The following is a 6,588-nucleotide window of genomic DNA, read 5'->3' as shown; positions in this document are numbered from 1 at the left end:
AACTGAGAGGTTGAAAAGCAGTGTGGTTGGTTGCTCTAACGAAGGGAAGCAAGCTGTGAGCCAATGAGGTAATGAGTGAGGGTAAGGGCACAACAGTGTGAGGAAATGAAAAACGCACAGCAGTGCATAGAAGAACATAGAACAGGGGCAGCGTGAGAAAGGAGGCATGCACAACAATGCATAAGGAAATGAGGGTTGTTTTTTGTTGACTGAAAATAAAAGAATATATATATACGCAGCAGTTTGTTTGGTATGTATATGTTAATTTTTGCATATGTAAATTATGTTGTTGGGTGAAAAACAACACTGGAATATGCAGCAGCGTAGAGGAATTTTTATTTTTGAAAGAAAAATGTGTGGGATGCAGCATCATATGTAATTTTTTTTTATTGCAATGTAAATGTGAAACTCACCGCAGTGAGAATGAAGAAATGTGTTTTTACACAGCAGTGAAAAGGTGAATGAAGCAAGAGGATTTTTATTTACAGCAGTATATGTAAAACTTTGTTTTTACAGTAGTAAATGTAAATGAGATTTTCACACAGCAGTGTAAAATCTCAGGAGGAAACAGAGTAAATTTTTGTTGGTTGAAATGTATTCTTGGTGAATCCCTCTGTTAAAGAGGAAGGTGCTTTTCAGCACAGTGTCATGGTGAATCCCTCTGTCAAGAGGAAGGTGCTCTTCAGCACAGTGTCATGGTGAATCCCTCTGTCAAGAGGAAGATGCTTTTTAAGCATAGACTGGTGAATCCCTGTGTCAAGATGAAGGTGCTCTTCAGCACAGTCTCTGGTGAATCCCTCTGTGTGAGGAAGACTTTTTTTGTTGTTTGTGGAACTGCATCTGAAGCAGTGTTGAAGCAGTGTTGGTGAATCCCTCTATGTGAGGAAGACCTTTGTGTAACAGCAGTTTTGTAATCCCTCTGTTAAGAGGAAGACCTTTTTTTTGTAACAGGCAGTCATATTGATGAATGCAAAGTTTTTTTTTGGGTGTGAAAAATTTCTGTTCTCAGAAAACAAGTTAGCTTCCCTATGCAAAAGATCCTGTGGCAGAAAAACAGAGCATTGTCTCTGTGTTCAGTTTGTTTGTTTGTTTCTGAGAATTTACCAGAAAAATCCCCAACAGTGGTATCAGAGCATTGTTCTGCTCTCTTGAATTTTGTTCGAAATCAGCAGAAATTTCCAACAGATTAATGATGAATGTGTAGAGCATTTTGCTAGAGGCAGTCTTCAAGTGAAACTCCTCACCTTTGAGCTGCTCAGTTTGATGAATATATTTAATGTCTTCCATTTTTAACATGGTATCAGAACATCAAGATTGAGTTGAGTCAAAGCCAGTGTGATTTGTTGATTGAACATCAAGATTGAGTTGAGTCAAAGCCAGTGTGATTTGTTGATTGAGTGAGTCCCTAACCGGAGAAGTGTGGTCCTTAGTGTCTAATACGAAGGAAGCCTCGTGGCGAGCAGGTGAAGTGTTGAGGTATAGGGCGAGAGATTTTTTTTTTTCTCCGAGGATAAATGGATCAGCGTGTTGTTTGCTTTAACAGATGCGCTGCCCTATGTTGTGATCAACGCGTGATTATGAGGGAAAAACGTGTTGTTTAGTCATTCCTTACACCAATTCCCCTCAGCGCGAGCCATCAACGCGGAATTGAACGGACAAGAAGCGCTGCTCTGTGTCGACATGGAGGCTGGCTACATGTTGAATTGGCCCATTGACCGCACGCTCTTAGCGTGGTGGATGCGAATCTGTGGCGTTGGTGAGCATCGTGGCTCGTAACAACATCAATCATCCAGGAGAATTAGAGCGACATGTGTAGAGCGGCCTGCGTCAGTGAAGTCTACCGCTTTTCGGTGGATCTGTGGATATAACACGCCATCTACAACTTGGATCGTGAGAGATCGTATCAGCTTGGAGAAGTCCAACGCATGAACTTAGATCGTGAGAGATCACTGAGGTAAATCGCCGGTAAAGTCTGTTCAACTGAGAGCAGCAGAAACGTGGATGGAAGCCATGGTGTAACAGTGGTGGTGTGGCTGTTGGGATCCGAGCGCAGAAAAAAGTGTAGTTTTTGAACGCTGATCGGTGGCCTGATGTGGAGGAGGATTGACTCTTGTGGAAAAATTGGTGCCGAGAACCTGGATCGAGCATCAACGAGATTGAGCTACATATATGTTGGAGAAACGGTGCTTTGTTATCATGTTTTCCCTGGACGTTGAGTTGTGATCATAACCTGGATCTGGAGACTGGAGTAGAGGGGCTTCAACGTAGCAGATCGGTGCAACAGAGCTCGAGGGCTGGACTGCTGAGCAGGTCGTAGCAGCAGATAGGTCGAGCCGACAACGTTGGTAGGTGTTGTTGCTGCTTCGTTGGCAGCTTGGCAGCAATTTCAGGCCCCAGAACATTCCACAAGTTCTGTGGTCGCATTTGTTTTCTCTGAGCAACCCTTAAATGGAGTAGAAGCCTTGAGGCATCTGCGTTGAGAAGAGGAGGCATTAAAACCGAGGGTATTGTTGGAATCATTTTTTTTTCTTTGAATATTTTTTTTTGAAGGGGAAAAGAGGGTTCTGTGTTTATTTTGGGGCTCCGAGATGAAAGGGGCTTATACATGAAAAAGGCGTTTCTATATCCTTAAAAAGGATTTGTGCATTCATCTGAATGGTTGAATTTTAAAAAAGTCTTTTTTTTGAGATCAGTCTTCTAGATCTGGATCTGGACATAGATCCTTTTTTGCTAGAGGATAATTTTTTTTTGAGGTAGATCTGTCAAGATGAATAATCAGATCGTAGAGGCATAGGCATACTTTGAACGAGAGAAATAAACTCAATCGATCCAATTATTCTAATTGTAAATCCAAGTTGCAGACCCCGCTTGAGTGGAGAAATGCATGAGCGATTGCAAATGATGATGAATTGAAGCTGAACCATAGCTAAAGGCGGAACAACAACAACAATCCAGGACTGAGAAAAGAGGGAGAATAAAGAAAAAGTGTTGTTAAAATTGTCAGCGAACGATTGTATTATCCCTCACATCTGAGAATATAAATCAACAAACAACATCTGGACAACTCTCAAGGACCTGTACAAGATCAAAAACACAAATTCCCTGTTGTTTCTGAAGAGAAAGATTCTCTCTATTAAAATAGAGGAGAATGAATGAGTGGCCATGTTCATCTCTCGAATAAGGAGCTCAAAGATAAGCTGGGTGACATAGGGGAGACAATGTCAAACACGATTACCATGAATGGTATCACTGATGACTATCAAATGTTTATCACAGGCTTGAATGTGTGAGAGAAAGCCCACAAATTTGAATAATTAACAGGGACACTAATGCAAGAGGAAGAAAGGTGGATGACTCTGAAACCCCAGAGTTCAAATCTTGCTTTAATGGCGAAGAAGAAGCCCTTCGGAGGGAAGGAAAGTGCAGGACAAAAATGCAGAGGTACCCCACAAAGAAAGCCACCTCAAGGCATGTCTTCGAACATAAGTGATTCAGAAAACAAATGTTTTTACTGCGGTAGAGTTGGTCATATTGCTAAGTATTTTTATAAGAAAAAGTTTTGATGAAACTCGACATAGACATAAGAAGCATGCAAGGCATTTCGCTGATAAAAATTAAAATCAGAATCTCACATTGTTTGTATCTGATTCTGCATTCTCTGCTGAACAGAAACTTGGTTTATGGACAAAAAAAGCTCCCACTCACATGACAGATAACAAACATTGTTTTGAAAATTTCAAAGAAACTAGTATAAAGAAACAAACCAGGATGAAAATGAAAATAGGCCACTTTCTACGACTCATATCCACTATTCCTCCCTTTCCATATCCTTAGAACTCAACATTTTCTCGACCCTGAATGCTGGCAAACTTTGATGAAGGGAACACTCAGTGAGGTTCTATGATTGGGAAATATACCTACTTTGTCGTTTACATATTTCTCTTCCTTCCGTCTTCAATGGCAACTCTGTGACGATGAAGGAAAATCATACCTACTTTGTTGTTTCCATAATCCTCTTCCTTTTGTCTTCAAAGGCAACTCTGTGATGATCAAGTCGAACACGTTATCATAGAATTATCATTATTTGAATGAGATGCGCTGAAAGTTCAAAAAGTCTTTCCATACAGTTGACAGGCTTCACTTTACAATGATGCTTCCCGTTGAAAATTCATTTCATTCAATTTTGGTGAAAAACATTATAATATATTTAAGTTGCAGAGTCGAAGACAAAAAGATCACCCAAGGAATATGCCATTTGTCATAATGTGCAATCATTTAATTAATTTTAGGTGAAAACATTATAATATATTTGTTGCAAAGTTGAAGACGAAGAGATCAACCAAAGCATATGCCATTTGTCACATTCTGCAATCATTTTATAAATATCAAAATAGACAATATAATAATATTGTCTAACTTTAATATTGTGTAATTGGGAATTATTATCGGATAAGAGATATGAATAACACATTTAATATTGTGTGGTTGTATCTCTATTTCTATAATTTTAAATAACAATGGTAAAATATTTTTAAAGGATAAATATATTACTAGCATTTGCACCTGATGTTGCAAAGGAAACGCCGTAAGGCATAGAGTGTGGAAGAATAGCGACATGCGAATGGGCATTGTTGAAAGCAAGGGTGGATGATAATGAGTTGCAATTGAAATTGTTAGTTATGTGTATGTTGAATATGGATATTTTGTAAATAATAGTGTGTAGAAGAATAGTGACATTTGAATGGACATTGTTGAAAGCAAGCGTGGATGATATTGAATTACACTTGAAACTATTAGTTATGTGTGTTTTGAATAGGGATATTTTGTAAGTAATAGTAGTTTGTGGAAGAATAGCAACATGTGAATGGACATTATTGAAAGCATGGGTGGATGATAATGAGTTATAGTTAATGTCAGGTAGAGGTTATCCATTATCCATGTAGTAGTTGTTGTTTATGTGAACATGTTTTTGTACATTATGTTAAGGTTTTTCAAATGGGCATCTTTGAAATTTTGGAAAAGAAATTGAAGTGTTTGGCAAGTTTTGGCCTACTACTCATAAACATCAATTCGAAAAAGGGGTATCTGTTGTAGTATTTGTAAATGAGTAAACATTTAAAATTTGGTTTTATATGAAAAAAAGATTTAGTATGCATAATGAAACATTAAATCAAAACAATAATAATAAAAATATTTTGCATACCGTCATCTACAGATATTGTAAAGCAACTCTAGCCACATTTTGAATATTGCTACATGGGCTTAGGCTGTAAAGACTCCACATTCAAAACAAAATGGAAAGGTAGGATGAGAAACATATTGGATCATAAAGCAATAGAGAGTATAGTGGAAGCATGGAATCCTTATAATTATCGTTGGTCCTCCTTAAACCTTACTAGGATTGGTGCCATTTGGTGGCTTAGGAAAGAAGAGTGATTTTCTAGGTATCATTTTCATTTTGTTTCTCCTATGGGGCTTCTTAGATTTAGAATTTGAGGGGACCAACATCGTAATAGTGTTGTTTGGTGGCTTGGGCCTGTAACACATGAACTGGTACTTAGCCCCAAACAACTCGAGAGTGTACAAATTTCCGAGGACAAAAGATAAAAAGGAGTTACTATTAAAATTTAAAATTCCCATTTAACAAACTCTACCTGGGATTTCTTGAAAATTTTAATTTACCAGCCTCTGCATTTCATCAAAAGATAAGAGCCTTGCTGTAAAATAAGGATTGAAACTAAAAAGTAATGAGCTGTTATCATTTTTTCTATTCCACCAATCTCAAAACATTAAACATGTATGTACCAGTTCACTCTACATGATTCATGATTTATTGCAAAAATGGTAAAAAAATCAATGCTTATTTCTTCTGATCTCAACAGAACTTTGCATTTTGAAATCTTATAAATCTATTAAAATAGTAACAATAGTAAAAAATTATATCTTATTTTTGAGTGATCAGGAACTTTACAGCCCTAAAAGTTTTATTATGAGTAAAAGCTTATAATTTCATTGTCTTCTAACAGTTTTGTGTGAAGGAACTCTAAATTTCTTGCACCATTCTCACTTGAAGTAAATGCACAGGTGGTATATTGTAGGGAGACAGAGTCAACCTGCAATTGTTTTGGAGAAACCTATAGAGCTTGTCAATTAGTAATCCTTCAAAAGGCCTAGCTCTCTTATTAGTCTTCAATGTGATTTTCCCTAGAGGATACACAAACCCTGTATTCTTTGCCAATTTAATCTACTACAATTCCTCATCTAAGAGTAGTTACTTTCTTCCACTGTATTTCTGCTTGCATAACTTCTGTCATGTGAGGAGGAATGAGTTCTTCTAAGATTGAGATAGTCTTTTATGCTTTCAAAAACCTGACTGATAAATTCAGAGCCTTCAATGTTTGGGGCATCTTTGTAACCATATTGGGCTACACATTTATATACACCTTTTGGCTCTAGTTTTCTAACCATAAATCTCTCCGACAAAAGTATTGTCTTGACTGGAACCATTCATATGGTGACAATGATAAGAACTTCATGCAGAAACCCCACATTCTTTACATAATGCTCAATAATCGGTGGTAAGTCAGA

This window comes from Pinus tabuliformis, chromosome 7 (assembly GCF_031772625.1).
Source record: "Pinus tabuliformis cultivar Carrire ecotype Pingquan chromosome 7, CPIR1, whole genome shotgun sequence".
Lineage (NCBI taxonomy): Eukaryota > Viridiplantae > Streptophyta > Pinopsida > Pinales > Pinaceae > Pinus > Pinus tabuliformis.
Note: the sequence above shows the minus strand (reverse complement) of the source record.